Raw genomic sequence first — 17,360 nt, forward strand, 5'->3', positions numbered from 1 at the left:
GAATGCTATTACATTACAAATAATGTACTAATGAGAAAATGGAGACTTTTACCTATTCAAGCAAGTGGGAAATGGGCAGAAGTTCATTAAGTGGTATTACCGGTGGATTATAGAAAGGAGGTTTTGCGAGGAGCACCTGAGGTTCCAGTGGGGGGGGGGGGGGGTCATTTAGGGACGAGGAAGACTCAAGCAAAAATACTAAGACATTTCTACTGGTCTGGACTGAATAAGGATGCAGTTGAAATTTGCCACACATATCACACATCAGGTAATAGGGAAACCTCAGGCTGTAATCAAACCAGCACAGTAAATACCCATTCCTGCATTCAAGGAAGCATTAAAAACAAGATTTAGTGGGCCTAAGATTGAAAGGAAATTGAGTGAGGTGAATCATTTGATAAGAATGCCAGACAGGAGGACTCACAGGGTGTGTCAGAGTAATATGCGAAAAAATGATTCTGATAGCGAATGAAAGAAGGAGGAAGTGTTAGTCGTAGTAATTCAGGGAGAAGAGTTAAATCCAGATAACTCCAATTTAACATTCCTCAAATTAAATTGGACAATAAGAAAACATTCAAAAATTGGGATAAATTATTTAGTTATCCCCTGGAGGAAAAGCAAAAATGACCTGAGTCATTACAGTCACATAGAGCTGCATGGAGGGATAACGCGGGAAGTCCAAAAATAATTATGCAGGATATAGCTATCGGAAATTACGTTTCCATGAAACAGCATACACGAAAGCTCAATCCGTTAACAACAGCTTGGTTACAAATGGAGATGGCTGATTCACGTAAATGAAAAATAAAACTTTTACAGAGTGAATGGAGAACTGAAGGCGAGGAAGCAGCTGGCATGGGAACTACATCCAGCAGAAGGCATCAGTGATGGTTACATCAAAGAGAAAGTTAGTCTGGAAAGGCAGATTTGGAAGAAAGCTGAGATCCAGCATCAGATTGCAAAGGAACTCTTTTTTAAAAATAAATTTAGAGTACCCAATTAATTTTTTCCAATTAAGGGCAATTTAGCATGACCAATCCACCTTGCGTGCACATCTTTTGGGAACTGGGGGCGAAACCCATACAGACATGGGGAGAATGTGCAAACTCCATACGGACAGTGACCCAGAGCCGGGATCGAACCTGCGACCTCAGTTCCGTGAGGCAGCAGGGCTAACCCACTGCGCCACCATGCTGCCCTTGATTGCACAGGAACTCTAGCATACCAGCAATCATCTGCATGAAATCAAAGAGGAGCAAAAACAACCATAATACGAGAGAGAGACTCACAAGGCAGCAGATTTTAAAGAAATTGCAATAACTATGGAGTTCCAAGAGCAGTAAAATTCCTATCATAATGGTGACACAGGAAGTGATGATATATCGAGTCACGAGGGACACATGAAAATCTAAAGCTGTCTCAACATTTCAGAGAGCATCGTCCGTGGTGGAATACAGAAGCAGGAAGATGAAGAGCTGGTACAAATGTAGCCAGAATCTACAGCAAACGTTTCAACATGCAAAGATTGGTGTTTGATACTGTCCAAATGCACCAGCTGTTACCAATTATTTTGGCTATCCTCAATATACAGCAAAAGATGCAGGATACAAAATCACTGCTAAATGTGACAAACTGATGATGAATTCTGCAACAACAATCAACAATCTGTCATATGATCAAATGGAAAACTCTGTTGGTAATGCCAGACAACTGCATGTAACTGAGTTATATATAATAACTCTTTGTATATTAACTCTGTACATTAGATCACTATAACTCTATATATTTACTCTGTACATTAGCTCTACATTAAACCACTGTAACTATATAATAGCTCTCTGTATATTAACTCTATATTAGATCACTGCAACTCTATATAACTGAATATTAACTCTATATTAAATTACTGTAACTATATATAATAACTATATATAATAACTCTGTACATTAACTCTGTACATTAGATTACGGTAACTATATATTAACTCCATGCATTCATTCTATATTAGATCACTGTAACTCTATATAATAACTCTATACATTAACTCTATATTAGATCACTGTAACTCTCGCTATTAACACTGGACATTCACTCTATATTAGATCACTGTAACTCTATATAACTCTGTATATTAAATCTGTACGTTAGATCACTATAACTATATAACTATCTGTACATTAGATCACTCTAAATCTACATATTAACTCTGTATATTAACTCAATATTAAATCACTGTAACTTTATATATCTCTCTGTACATTAACTCTATATTAGATCACTGGAACTCTATATAATAGCTCTCTGTCTATTAACTCTGTACATTGGATCACTAACTCTATATCTCTGTACATTAACTCTATATTTGATCACTGTAACTATACATAATATCTCTGTATATTAACTCTATATTAAATCACTGTAACTACATATAACTCTCTGTACATTAACTCTATATTAGATCACTGTATCTCTATATAACTCTGTATATTAACTCTGTACATTAGGTCACTAACGCTATATTAGATCACTGTAATTCTAGATAACTCTGTATATTAACTCTATACATTAGATCACTATAACTCTATATATTTACTCTGTACATTAACTCTATATTAAACCACTGTAACTATATATAATAGCTCTCTGTATATTAACTCTATATTAGATCACTGTAACTCTATATAATAACTTTGTATATTAACTCTATATTAAATCACTGTAACTATATATAACTCTCTGTATATGAACTCTATATCAGATCATTGTAACTCTATATAATAATGCTGTATATTAACTCTATATTAAATCACTGTAACTGTATATAGCTCTGTATATTAACTCTGTACGTTAGACCACTGTACTCTATATATTAACTCTGTATATTAACTCTATGTTAGATAACTGTAACTATATATAACTCTCTGTATATTAACTGTACATTAGATCACTGTAACTCTATATAACGCTGTACATTAACTCGATATTAGATCACTGTAACTCTGTATAATCTGTATATTAACTCTGTATGGTAAATCACTGTAACTATATATATTAACTCTATACATTAACGCAATATTAGATCACTGTGACTCTATATAATAGCTCTCTGTATATTAAGTCTGTACATTGGATCCTGGGTCTGTACGGAGTTTGCATATTCTCCCCGTGTCTGGGTGGGTTTCACCCCCACAACCCAAAGATGTGCAGGGTAGGTGGATTGGCCTTGCTAAATTGCCCCTTAATTGGAAAAAAAAATAATAATTGGGTACTCTAATTATTTTTTTTAACTCTGTACATTGGATCACTAACTCTGTATCTCTCTACATTAACTGATAGACCAGGTCAGACTACGTAAAGGATGGGTGGGGCAGGTGTTTCATTCAGGTTTGGATGCGAAGAACAGGCGGGTGGCTATCTTGGTGGGGAAACGGGTACTGTTTGAGGCAAAGACCTTAGTGGCGGATAGTGGGGGTAGATATGTGATGGTGAGTGGCAGATTGCAAGGGGAGGCAGTGGTTCTGGTGAACGTATATGCCCCGAACTGGGATGATGCAAATTTTATGAGGCGTATGTTGGGACGTATCCCGGACCTGGAGGCGGGAAAGTTGGTAATGGGGGGAGACTTCAATACGGTGCTTGATCCAGGGCTGGACTGATTGAGGTCCAGGACCGGGAGGAGGCCGGCAGCAGCCAGGGTGTTCAAGGACTTCATGGAGCAGATGGGATGGGTAGACCCCTGGAGATTTAGTAGGCCTAGGAGTAGAGAGTTCTCATTTTTCTCCCATGTCCACAAAGTATATTCACGGATAGACTTTTTTGTCTTGGGAAGGGCACTGATTCCGAAGGTGACAGGGGCGGAATATACGGCCATAGCTATTTCGGACCACGCTCCACATTGGGTAGACCTGGAGGTAGGAGAGGAAAAAGAACAGCACCCACTCTGGAGAATGGATATGGGCTTATTGGCGGATGAGGGGGTATGTTTAAGGGTGAGGGGGTGCATCGAAAGGTACTTGGAGCTTAATGACAATGGAGAGGTTCAGGTGGGAGTGGTCTGGGAGGCGTTGAAAGCGGTGGTTAGAGGGGAACTGATATCCATAAGGGCACATAAAGGGAAGCAAGAGGGTAAAGAAAGGGAGCGATTGCTGAAAGATCTTTTGAAAGTGGACAGGCAATATGCGGAGGCACCGGAGGAGGGACTGTACAGGGAAAGACAAAGGCTACATGTGGAATTTGACCTGCTGACCACGGGTAAGGCAGAGGCACAGTGGAGGAGGGCACAGGGTGTACAGTATGAGTATGGAGAGAAGGCGAGTCGGCTACTGGCCCACCAATTGAGGAAGAGGGGCGCAGCGAGGGAGATAGGTGGGGTGAGAGATGAGGAGGGAGAGATGAAACGGGGAGCGGAGAGAGTGAACGGGGTGTTCAAGGCATTTTATGAGAGGTTATATAAGGCTCAGCCCCCGGAAGGGAAGGAGGGAATGATGTGTTTCTTGGATCAGCTGGAATTCCCTAAGGTGGAGGAGCAGGAGAGGGCAGGACTGGGAGCACAGATTGAGATGGAGGAGGTGGTAAAAGGGATTGGGAGCATGCAGGCGGGGAAGGCCCCGGGACCGGACGGATTCCCGGTGGAATTTTATAGGAAGTATATGGACTTACTGGCCCCGCTTTTGACGAGAACCTTTAATGAGGCTAGGGAAAGGGGGCAGCTGCCCCCGACTATGTCGGAGGCAACAATATCGCTACTTTTGAAGAAGGAAGAAGACCCGCTGCAGTGTGGGTCCTACAGGCCCATTTCCCTTTTAAATGTAGATGCTAAGCTCCTGGCCAAGGTGATGGCGACGAGGATAAAGGAATGTGTCCCGGGGGGTGGTCCACGAGGATCAAACTGGGTTCGTTAAGGGGAGACAGCTGAACACGAACATACGGAGGTTGATAGGGGTAATGATGATGCCCCCACCAGAGGGGGAGGTGGAGATAGTGGTGGCGATGGATGCCGAGAAAGCATTCGACAGAGTGGAGTGTGATTATCTGTGGGAAGTGCTGAGGAGATTTGGTTTTGGAGAAGGGTATATCGGATGGGTACAGCTGCTGTATAGGGCCCCGGTGGCGAGCGTGGTCACGAACAGACAGAGGTCTGATTACTTCCCTCTTCATAGAGGGTTGCCCCAAGGGAATGCATTTCGGTACATGCAACTGAGGGCTTTTGCGAGGCAACAGGTGAGGGAATTCCCGCAGCTCCCGACGCAGGAGGTTCAGGATAGAGTGATCTCAGGGACATGGGTGGGGGATGGTAGGGTGTCGGATATATACAGGGAAATGAGGGACGAGGGGGAGATCATGGTGGATGAGCTGAAGGGGAAATGGGAAGAAGAGCTGGGGGAAGTGATTGAGGAGGGACTGTGGGCTGATGCCCTACGTAGGGTAAACACATCGTCCTCGTGCGCCAGGCTAAGCCTGATACAATTCAAGGTTTTACACAGGGCGCATATGACCGGAGCACGGCTCAGTAAATTTTTCGGGGTAGAGGATAGGTGTGGGAGATGCTCGAGAAGCCCAGCAAACCACACCCATGTGTTTTGGTCATGTCCGGCACTACAGGGGTTCTGGGTGGGGGTGGCAAAGGTGCACCGTTTCCATGTATCGGTGTATGGAGAAAAGAACCAGAAGGCACAAAAGGCAGAAATAGAAAGATAGGCAAAAGCTGTGCTGAAGCTGCAGCAGTAGACAGCATGGCCGAGGACCGGACCCCTGGTGTCGGCCCAGCGATCAACAGAGCAGTTAATGCAGGTCATCCAGGGTGGCTTTGCCAAGCAGAAACGGGACTGCCTGGACCCGATTAAAGAGTCGATTGATCAACTGGAGCACAGATTGGACGCCCAGGATCGGGCGATCCAGAAGGTTGAGAAGGCGCTGGCTGAGCAGGAGGAGCATCAAACTGCGGTGGAGCTGGAGGTGGGGATGCTGCGGGACCAGCAGAAAAGGCTTCTGGAGAAGGTGGAGGACCTAGAGAATAGGTCCTGCCGGCAGAACTTAAGAATTGTCGGGCTCCCGGAAGGGTCTGAGGGAGCTGCTGCTGGGGCATACGTAGCGGGTATGTTTGAAAAGCTGCTGGGGGAGGGGACATTCTCCCGACCCTTGGAGGTGGACACGGCGTACAGAGCGCTTGTGAGGAAGCCGCGAACGGGGGATCCTCCGAGGGCAATGGTGCTGAGATTCCACAGGTTCCTGGACAAGGAATGTATTCTTCAGTGGACCAAACGAACGCGGAGCTATAAATGGGACAACAGTATCCTGCGGGTGTACCAGGAGTGTGGAGGTGGCTAGGAAAAGGGCAGGCTTCAACCAAGTTAAGTCAATCTTCTTCAAGAAACAGGTGAAGTTTGGACTGCTATATCCGGCTCGTCTCTGGGTCACATATGAGGACCAGCATCATTATTTTGAGTTGCCCGAAGATGCACTGGACTTCGCGAAAAGATTTTTTTGAGTTCTGTTTAAGAAGGGGGGGAAAAAGTTTTTTTGTTTTGGGGCTTTCGTTTTGGTGAATGTTGGCAATGCCTTTTTCTTTGATGTGCACTTTTGGGTGATGGAGACGTGCTTGTTTGTGTTTCGGTGTTTTTTTTTTCAGCTGAGTGATTGTGCGGGGATTGTTAGATGAGGGAATTTGTTTGTATGAGCAGGGGGGAGGGGAGTGAGGGAACAATAGGTGGGAGACTATTTGGCGCCGCGGGTGGGGGCCACCAAGCTAGCTGGGTGAGCTAGCTCACAGAAATGCAGTGGGGGGTGTGCATATGTTTAGTTTATTGTATGGGTTAGGTTTCAAAGTGGTGTTGCTAGGGGGAGGAGGGGGGTTGTTGTTCTGCTGACAAGGGAGGGACTTCAGTTGAGGGACAGAGAGGAGGTCGGTGGCGGGGGCTGCCGGGAGGCGGGCCGGAGGAGGCGCAGCGCATGGGCTGGAGGCAGGCCCAAGAAAGGGGATGGCTGATCGGCGGAGGTGGGGGTCACTTTGCCCCCCAACTAGACTGATCACCTAGAATGTTTGAGGGTTAAATGGGCCGGTTAAGAGGGCAGGTGTGGGCTTCCGGGTGCGGTGATGACCAGCTAAGTCGCACGTTTCGGCAGCTCCCATTGGAACGGACTTTTGGGCTCTTGATAAGAGCCCCAACGGCAATTTTAAACGGCCAAAATCACTGTGCGGTGAAATAGAAGGGAATCCCCCCGGATATTGATGGAAAAAGGAGAGGATAGCGGCAGGATTGCAGTGGATCCTTCGGAGCAACGGCAAGGAAGGGAAGCTCGAAGCAAGATGGCGTCGGAAGGTGGCCTTTCGATATGGGGCCCGGAGCAACAAGAGTTCCTGCGGCGCTGTGTGGAAGAGCTGAAGAAGGAGGTGTTGGCCCCGATGCTACAGGCGATTGAAGGGCTAAAGGAGGCGCAGAGGACCCAGGAGCTGGAGCTTCGGGTCGTGAAGGCAAAGGCTGCTGAAAATGAAGATGAAATTCAGGGCCTGGTGGTGAAGACAGAGACGCACGAGGCGCAGCACAAGAGGTGTGTGGAGAGGTTGGAAGCCCTGGAGAATAATTCGAGGAGGAAGAATCTAAGAGTCTTAGGTCTTCCCGAGGGCGCAGAGGGGGCGGACGTCGGGGCATATGTGAGCACGATGCTTCACTCGCTAATGGGATCGGAGGCCCCGACGGGCCCTTTGGAGGTGGAGGGAGCTTATCGAGTTATGGCGCGAAGACCAAGGGCAGGAGAAATAGTGGTGAGGTTTCACCGCTATAATGACAGAGAGATGGTCCTAAGATGGGCGAAGAAAACTCGGAGCTGCAGGCGGGAGAACGCGGTGATCCGCGTATACCAGGATTGGAGTGCGGAGGTGGCGAGAAGGAGGGCAAGTTTCAATCGGGCTAAGGCGGTGCTTCACAAAAAGGTGAAATTTGGAATGCTGCAACCGGCGAGACTGTGGGTCACATCCCAAGGGAAGCACCACTACTTTGAGATGGCAGAAGAGGCGTGGACATTCATAGTGGATGAGAAGCTGGAATAATCTGGCGAGAGAAAGAGCTTCTGGGACAAAGTGGTGGGGTGACTATGTGGGACGAGGAAGGGGGGGGGGATGATTTTTCAATTGTTAACTCTTTAATCCTGTAAATTTTCTCTCTTCCCCTCATTTGGGGGGGGGGGGGGGAGTATGAGGAACTGTGGGCGCCGGTGGGTAGGAAAGCGGGGCTGAGTGGGAAACCCGGGTCTCGTTCCCGCGCTATGGTAATTATGGCGGGAACAGGGACGCAGGAAGGTGGGGGCCTCGCACAGTGAGAGGCTGAGGGCAAACGGGGAAGCGGAGGTCAGCCAGAGTTCGCTGACTTCTGGGAGCAACATGGGGGGTGTAATTACGCTAGAGGGGGATCTAGCGGAGGGGGGGGGGAAGGGAGCAAACTGGGTTGCTGCTGCTAAGGGGAAGGGGGAGCTGTTATGGGGCGGGGTGGTCGAGGCGGGAGGGCACCGTCGGTGGGATATACGGGTACGTGGGAACCGGGTGAGGAGCTGGGGTAAAAAAGGGGATGGCTAGTCGACAAGGGGGGGGGGGTAAAGAGCCCCCCAACCCGGTTGATCACGTGGAACGTGAGAGGGCTGAATGGGCCGATTAAAAGGGCGCGGGTACTCGCACACCTAAAGAAATTAAAGGCAGATGTGGTTATGTTGCAGGAGACGCACCTGAAATTGACAGATCAGGTCAGACTACGTAAAGGATGGGTGGGACAGGTGTTTCATTCGGGTTTGGATGCGAAGAATAGGGGGGTGGCTATTTTAGTGGGGAAACGGGTACTGTTTGAGGCAAAGACCATAGTGGCGGACAGTGGGGATAGATACGTGATGGTGAATGGCAGACTGCAAGGGGAGGCGGTGGTTCTGGTGAACGTATACGCCCCGAACTGGGATGATGCAAACTTCATGAGGCGTATGTTGGGGCGTATCCCGGACCTGGAGGCGGGAAAGTTGGTAATGGGGGGAGATTTCAATACAGTGCTTGATCCAGGGCTGGACCGGTCGAGGTCCAGGACCGGGAGGAGGCCGGCAGCGGCCAAGGTGCTTAAGGACTTCATGGAGCAGATGGGAGGAGTAGACCCTTGGAGATTTATCAGACCTAGGAGTAAGGAGTTCTCATTCTTCTCCCATGTTCACAAGGTATATTCACGGATAGACTTTTTTGTCCTGGGAAGGGCACTGATTCTGAAGGTGACAGGGACGGAGTACACGGCCATAGCCATCTCGGACCACGCTCCACACTGGGTAGAACTGGAGGTAGGAGAGGAAAAGGAACAGCACCTACTCTGGAGAATGGATATGGGCCTGTTGGCGGATGAGGGGATATGTCTAAGGGTGAGGGGGTGTATCGAAAGGTACTTGGAGCTTAATGACAATGGAGAGGTTCAGGTGGGAGTGGTCTGGGAGGCGTTGAAGGCGGTGGTCAGAGGGGAACTGATATCCATAAGGGCACATAAAGGGAAGCAAGAGAGTAAAGAAAGGGAGCGATTGCTGAGAGAAGTTCTGAGGGTGGACAAGCAATATGCAGAGGCACCGGAGGAGGGACTGTACAGGGAAAGACAAAGGTTACATGTGGAATTTGACCTGCTGACCATGGGTAAGGCAGAGGCACAGCGGAGGAGGGCACAAGGAGTGCAGTATGAGTATGGAGAGAAGGCGAGTCGGTTACTGGCCCAACAATTGTGGAAGAGGGGAGGGGCGAGGGAGATAGGTGGGGTGAGGGATGAGGAGTGAGAGATGGAACGGGGAGCGGAGAGAGTGAATGGGGTGTTTAAGACATTCTATGAGAGGTTGTATAAGGCTCAGCCCCCGGAAGGGAAGGAGGGAATGATGCATTTCCTGGATCAGCTGGAATTCTCGAAGGTGGAGGAGCAGGAGAGGGTGGGACTGGGAGCACAGATTGATGTGGAGGAGGTGGTAAAGGGGATTGGGAGCATGCAGGCGGGGAAGGCCCCGGGACCGGATGGGTTCCCGGTGGAATTTTATAGGAAATATATAGACCTACTGGCCCTGCTTTTGACGAGAACCTTTAATGAGGCCAGGGAAAGGGGGAAGTTGCCCCCGACTATGTCGGAGGCGACAATATCGTTACTTTTGAAGAAGGATAAAGACCCGCTGCAGTGTGGGTCCTACAGGCCCATTTCCCTTTTGAATGTAAATGCTAAGCTCCTGGCCAAGGTAATGGCATCGAGGATAGTGGGATTGTGTCCCGGCGGTGGTCCATGAGGATCAAACTGGGTTCGTTAAGGGGAGACAGCTGAACACGAACATACGGAGGCTGCTAGGGGTGATGATGATGCCCCCACCAGAGGGGGAGGCAGAGATAGTGGTGGCGATGGATGCCGAGAAAGCATTTGACAGGGTGGAGTGGGACTACCTGTGGGAAGTGTTGAGGAGATTTGGTTTTGGTGAAGGGTTCATTGGATGGGTACAGCTGCTATATAGTGCCCCGGTGGCAAGTGTGATCACGAACAGGCAGAGGTCTGACTACTTCCGTCTTTATAGAGGGACGAGGCAGGGGTGTCCCCTGTCTCCGTTACTGTTTGCATTGGTAATTGAGCCCCTGGCCATAGCACTGAGGGGCTCCAGGAAGTGGAGGGGAGTACTCAGGGGAGGAGAAGAACACCGGGTATCATTGTATGCAGATGATTTATTGCAGTATGTTGCGGACCCGGTGGAGGGGATGCCTGAGATAATGCAGACGCTCGGGGAGTTTGGGGAATTCTCGGGGTACAAATTGAACATGGGGAAGAGTGAGTGGTTTGTGGTTCATCCGGGGGAGCAGAGCAGGGGAATAGAGGATTTACCGCTGAGGAGGGTAACAAGGGATTTCCGGTACTTGGGGATCCAGATAGCCAGGAGTTGGGGAACCTTACATAGGCTTAATTTAACATGATTGGTGGAACAGATGGAGGAGGATTTTAAGAGACGGGACATGGTGCCCCTGTCACTGGTTGGGGAGGGTGCAGGAGGTCAAAATGGTAGTCCACCCGAGATTCCTTTTTGTGTTTCAGTGCCTCCCGGTGATGGTCACGAAGGCTTTTTTCAAGAAGATCGAGAAAAGCGTCATGAGTTTTGTGTGGGCTGGGAAGACCCCGAGAGTGAGGAGGGGGTTCTTGCAGCATAGCAGGGAGAGGGGGGGACTGGCACTACCGAGCTTAAGCGAGTACTATTGGGCCGCCAATATTTCAATGGTGTATAAGTGGATGGGAGAAGGGGAGGGAGCGGCGTGGAAGAAATTGGAGATGGCGTCCTGCAAAGGAATCAGCCTACAAGCACTGGTGACGGCACCGCTGCCGTTCTCCCCGAAGAAATACACCACAAGTCCAGTGGTGGTGGCAACACTGAAAATTTTGGGGCAGTGGAGACGGCAGAGGGGAATGACGGGAGCCTCGGTGCGGTCCCCGATAAGAAATAATCATAGGTTTGTCCCGGGGAGAATAGATGGGGGATTTAGAGCATGGCAGAGAGCTGGGATTGTGCAACTGAGGGATCTGTTCTTGGACGGGACGTTTGCGAGTCTGGGAGCACTGACGGAAAAATATAGGTTGCCCCAAGGGAATGAATTTCGATACATGCAACTGAGGGCTTTTGCGAGGCAACAGGTGAGGGAATTCCCGCAGCTCCCAACGCAGGAGATTCAGGATAGAGTGATCTCAGGGACATGGGTGGGGGATGGTAGGGTGTCAGATATATACAGGGAAATGAGAGACGAGGGGGAGAACATGGTGGATGAGCTGAAGGGAAAATGGGAGGAAGAGCTGGGGGAAGAGATTGAAGAGGGGCTGTGGGCAGATGCCCTACGTAGGGTAAACTCTTCGTCCTCGTGCGCCAGGCTTAGCCTGATACAATTTAAGGTTTTGCACAGGGCACATATGACTGGAGCAAGGCTCAGTAAATTTTTCGGGGTAGAGGATAGGTGTGGGAGATGCTCGAGAAGCTCAGCAAACCACACCCACATGTTTTGGTCATGCCCGGCACTGCAGGGGTTCTGGGTGGGAGTGGCGAAGCTGCTTTCAAAGGTGGTGGGGGTCCGGGTTGAGCCAGGCTGGGGGCTGGCTATATTCAGGGTTGCAGAAGGGCCGGGAGTGCAGGAGGTGAGAGAGGCTGATGTTTTGGCCTTTGCGTCCCTAGTAGCCCGGCGAAGGATACTGCTTATGTGGAAGGAAGCCAAGCCTCTGGGCGTGGAGACCTGGATAAACGACATGGCAGGGTTTATAAAACTGGAACGGATAAAGTTTGCACTAAGGGGTTCGGCTCAGGGGTTCACCAGGCGGAGGCAACCGTTCATTAACTATGAGGGCCAATTAACTGATATAGACAGTGTTTCTGTGGAGAAACACAACACTTCTGGTGAATTAAAACAGGCCATTTTTCTGAAAGGGCAACTGCCAAAAGTTGGTACAAAAGTGACATACTTGCCTGAAGGGTCTAGTCAATGAAAGGATGCAACTGTTATTAGTAGAGCAGGGAAGGCCACTGGAAAGTATAAACATTGGTTGAATGTACAGCATTCAGGGGAAGGAGTCAAGACAATGGATTGGGAAAACAAAGTTCAAAAATGGAGGGCACAGAAACGCAGTGTCAGTTCAGATAGTACATCGGATAGTGAACAGGTCCGCAGGAAAAGGTCGAGAACTATTGAAAGGACATCCCACAGCAGAAGGGAAAGATCAAGTAGTAGCAGTACAGAACGAGATACCAGGCGGGAGAGGGGATGTAGTTTGTCAAGATCTCGGAACATGAGTAAGACTACGAATACTAATAGGAGTAGAAGCCCACATGCACGTGAGATTTTGGTGGCTTCAAATAAATTAGATGAAAAAGTTATTAAAGAAGCAAAACAGCAAGAATTGCATAGTTGGAGTGAATTTGGGGTATACGCGGAAGTACCGGATAGGGGACAAAGAGCTCTATCCCACAGATGGATTTGCACGGAAAAGGTTCTTCCGGATGGAACTTATAAGGCAAAGGCCAGGCTCGTGGCAAGGGGATTTGAAGAAAACATAGAAGATCAGGATTTAAGGGTAGATTCACCTACAGCAGGAAAGGTTATTTTAAAGATCTTCTTGGCTCTATTAGCACAAAGGCATGGGAATGCAAATCTATAGATATAAAAGTTGCCTTTTTGCAGGGGCATCAGCTCCAGAGAAACATTTTTCTCCGTCCTCCAAAGAAGCAGCTAACACAGAAGGGGTACTCTGGAAGTTGAATATATGTGTATATGGATTAAATGATGCATCTAGAGTCTGGTATTTTTCGGTAAGGTCAGTTTTGTTAAAGTTAGGCTGTTGCCAGTTGAAAGCAGATCCTGCAATGTTTTACTGGCACTATAAAGGAAATCTTTCTGGCATTTTTATGATGCATGTCGATGATTTTTTGTGGGGTGGGACTAGTGATTTTGAAGCTATGGTTTGAGGAAAGAATTCAGGGTTGGAAGTCAGGCTTCCGGTGCATTTAAATATATTGGACTGGAAATTGGACAGACTAAATTAGGGGCAACTTTACGTCAGCAATCTTATTTGGAAAGCATCAGCCCAATAGCAATTAGTCGTGGCCGAGTTTCACAAAAAGACGCAATGGTTTCAAAGATAGAAAAAGAGCAACTACGAAGTTTAATTGGGCAACTGAACTGGTTAGGTAGACAGACTAGACCGGACGTGAGTTTTGATGTCTTAGAGTTGAGTACAAAAATGAATGATCCCAAAGTGGAAGATATAATAAAAGCAAATAAAGCGTTGGCCAAACTAAAAATGCAGGAGTGTGTTTTGAAGTTCACGGTTTTAGGTGACCTAAAGCACTTGAAACTCATAGTTTATAGTGATGCGTCCTACGCAAATTTATGTGATGGGATTTCAAGCGCAGGAGGTTTTATAATTTTCCTTTTGTGGAACAATGGTAAATGTTGCCCACTTGTGTGGGAAACAAAGAAAATAAGGAGAGTGGTAAAAAGTACTTTGGCTGCTGAGACGTTAAGCCTTGTAGAGGCGGTGGATATGGCTTTTTATATAAGTATGATATCGACAGAAATTTTGGGATTAGGGGATTTGGGTAATATACCTATTGACTGTCACATTGACAATAAATCCCTATGGGAAAATGTGCACTCTACAAAATGTGTAAATGAAAAGAGGTTACGGATAGACATCGCACGTTTGAAGCAGATGTTGGACAGAGGGGAAATAACAAAAATTAAATGGATCGACAGGAGCTATCAACTGTCAGACTGTTTTACGAAAAGAGGGGCGAGTTCACAGAAACTTTTGAATATTGTTAATGAAGGCCGCTTGTTTCTGTGACTGTTTTTTTTCTCTCGTCCAAACAAAAAAAAAGAAAAGGGGGGGGACATCTTGTGCGTGTTTTTGAGTTTCTTGAAAATTTGTTTTCACCTAATTATTTTTTTTCTCCAAGGAAGGGGAGACTGTTAAGTAATGGGTTGAGAGATATTGCAATTAGTTGTCTCATTTATGTTAAGTATCCATTAATTGACACTGATATGTAAAGGGGCTTCAGGTGGCCGCTGTCAGGTGGTATGATGTTAAGAGTTTTGTGCAGAGGCTGTGGAAGTGAAATAAATGGTGTTTGGTGAAAAGGAACAAGAACTTTAGACTCTTCATTTCACAGCAACTAAAACGTCTAACACCCTTGGGGTTATAACTGGTAGTCCTGCTCGAGGCAATGCCCTTACTAAGCAGGTACTGACGCAGTTCGTCGTTCATGAACGACGAGCCCCAGTCACTGTGAACTTACGTGGGGAAACCAAACAGGGTGTAGGGCTTTAATGACGGTGGCCGCGGTCATGTCGGGGCAAGGGATTGCAAAGGGGAAGCGGGAGAACGCGTCGATGATGTTGAGGAAATATATGTTGCGGTTGTTGGAGGGGAGGGGCCCTTTGAAATTGATACTGAGGCGCTCAAAGGGCCGGGATGCCTTTACCAGGTGGGCCTTATCCGGTCGATAGAAATGCGGCTTACACTCGGCACAGATTTGGCAGTCCCTGGTCATGGCTCTGATCTCCTCAGTGGAGTAGGGCAGGCTGCGGGCCTTGATATGGTGGAGAAGCCGGGTGACCCCCGGGTGGCAGAGGTCATCGTGGATAGCACGTAGTCAGTCATCTTGCGCGCTGGCGCATGTGCCACGGGACAGGGTATCTGGGGGTATGTTGAGCTTCCCAGGACGATATACTATATCGTAATTATAGGTGGAGAGTTCGATCCTCCACCTCAAGATCTTATCATTCTTGATCTTGCCCCGCAGCGTATTATCGAACATGAAGGCTACCGATCGTTGGTCAGCGACGAGGGTAAACCTCCTACCAGCGAGGTAGCGCCTCCAGTGCCGCACGGCTTCCACAATGGCTTGGGCTTCCTTTTCGACTGAGGAGTGTCGAATTTCGGAGGTGGTGAGGGTTTGTGAAAAAAACGCTACTGGCCTGCCTGCTTGATTGAGGGTAGCGGCGAGGGCGACCTCTGATGCATCGTTCTCCACCTGGAAGGGGACGGACTCGTCCACCGCGCGCATTGCGGCTTTGCCGATATCCGCCTTGATGCAGCTGAAGACCTGACGGGCCTCAGCCGCCAGTGGGAAGATGGTGGCCTTGATTAGTGGGCGGGCTTTGAACGCAAAGTTGGGGACCCACTGGGCGTAATATGAAAAGAACCCGAGGCACCTTTTCAGGGCCTTGGGGCACTGGGGAAGGGGGAGTTGCAGGAGGGGACGCATTCGGTCGGGGTCGGGTCCTAGGACCCCGTTTTCCACGACGTACCGAGGATGGCTAGTCTGGTTGTGCGGAAAACGCATTTCTCCTTGTTGTAAGTGAGGTTAAGGGTTCGGCCGGTTTGGAGAAATCTCTCGAGGTTGGCATCATGGTCCTGCTGATCATGGCCGCAGATGGTGACGTTGTCCAAATACGGAAATGTGGCCCGCAGCCCCAGCTGCGCGGCACAGGCCTGGGGGTATTCTTTGGTCGGGGGTCCACGAGGGGCTCGCGTGATCGGACGGGAACGCATTAAGGCTTTGGAACGCTACTTCCAGAGAGGAGGCTAATTTTACCGTCTCTTCCAGGTCTAAGGCACCTTTTTCGAGTAGGCGCTGTCTCATGTAGTTGGACCTGACTCCAGCCACTTAGGTGTCCCGGATGGTGAGGTCCATATGTTGAGTGGCCGTGTGGCCGTAACGGCCTGGTAATTGCAGCTTCGTGCAAGGACTTTGAGGTCGTGTAGGTACTCTTCCAGCGATTCCCCGGGACGCTGGAGGCGAGTGGTGAGGAGATGCCGCGCGTATACCTCGTTCACGGGCCTTACGCAAAGGCGCTCTGGCGTCGTGAGGGCGTCTGCCTAGGTGGAGGCTTCTTTGAGTTGAACAGAGATTCGATGGCTCACCCGTGCGTGGAGGAGACTCTGCTTCTGTTCGTCGGTGACGGAAGGCGAGGAGGAGGTGGTGAGGTAGGCCTTGAAACAGCGGAGCCAGTGCGAAAAAAATCTCTTTTGCCTCCGCGGCCTGCGGATCGAGTTCCAGTCGGTCAGGTTTGAGGGCCGATTCCATCGTGGCGTTGTAGTTTATTAAATTGATGCGACCATCAATTCACACGAAACCAGGAGTAGAAGTAAACTGTGGCTTTAATCAACTAGAACAGTGCCTGTCTGCGACTGATCTGTTAGTGGGAGCCGCCTACAGGTCAACTGCTCTTATACCTCCCCATAAATGGTGGAGCCAGGGGCGGAGCCCACACAGGCCCCAACATGCTACATCATAGGTAATACCTTACAATCATCCATAGGTGGAGCCCACTTGGGCAACAGCGTAATACAGTTATGTACATGGTGAATTGTTACAGCAATACATTCACCACAGGAGCTATTTTGGAAGAGGAGAGGGCACCACTGGAAGGGACCAAAGCAAAGTGGGAGGAAGAGTTGGGAGAGGATATGGAGGAGGGGTTCTGGTGTGAGGTGCTCCAGAGAGTAACGTCTCCACCTCATGCACGAGGTTGGGGCTGATACAGCTGAAGGTGGTGTACAGAACACACCTCACGAGGGCGAGGATGAGCCGATTCTTTGAGGGAGTAGAAGATGTGTGAGAACGTTGTGGGGGGGGGGGGGGGGTGCAAATCACGTTCATATGATTTGGTCCTGTCCAAAGCTGGAGGATTACTGGAAGGAGGATTTTAGGGGAATCTCTAAAGTGGTGCACGTGAAACTGGACCCGGGTCCTCGGGAGGCCATATTCGGGGCGTCGGACCAGCCGGGGTTGGAAACGGGTGCGGAGGCAGATGTAACCTTCGCCTCGTTGATCGCCCGAAGGCGGATCCTGA

Source organism: Scyliorhinus torazame, chromosome 21, assembly GCF_047496885.1.
Source record: "Scyliorhinus torazame isolate Kashiwa2021f chromosome 21, sScyTor2.1, whole genome shotgun sequence".
Classification (NCBI taxonomy): domain Eukaryota; kingdom Metazoa; phylum Chordata; class Chondrichthyes; order Carcharhiniformes; family Scyliorhinidae; genus Scyliorhinus; species Scyliorhinus torazame.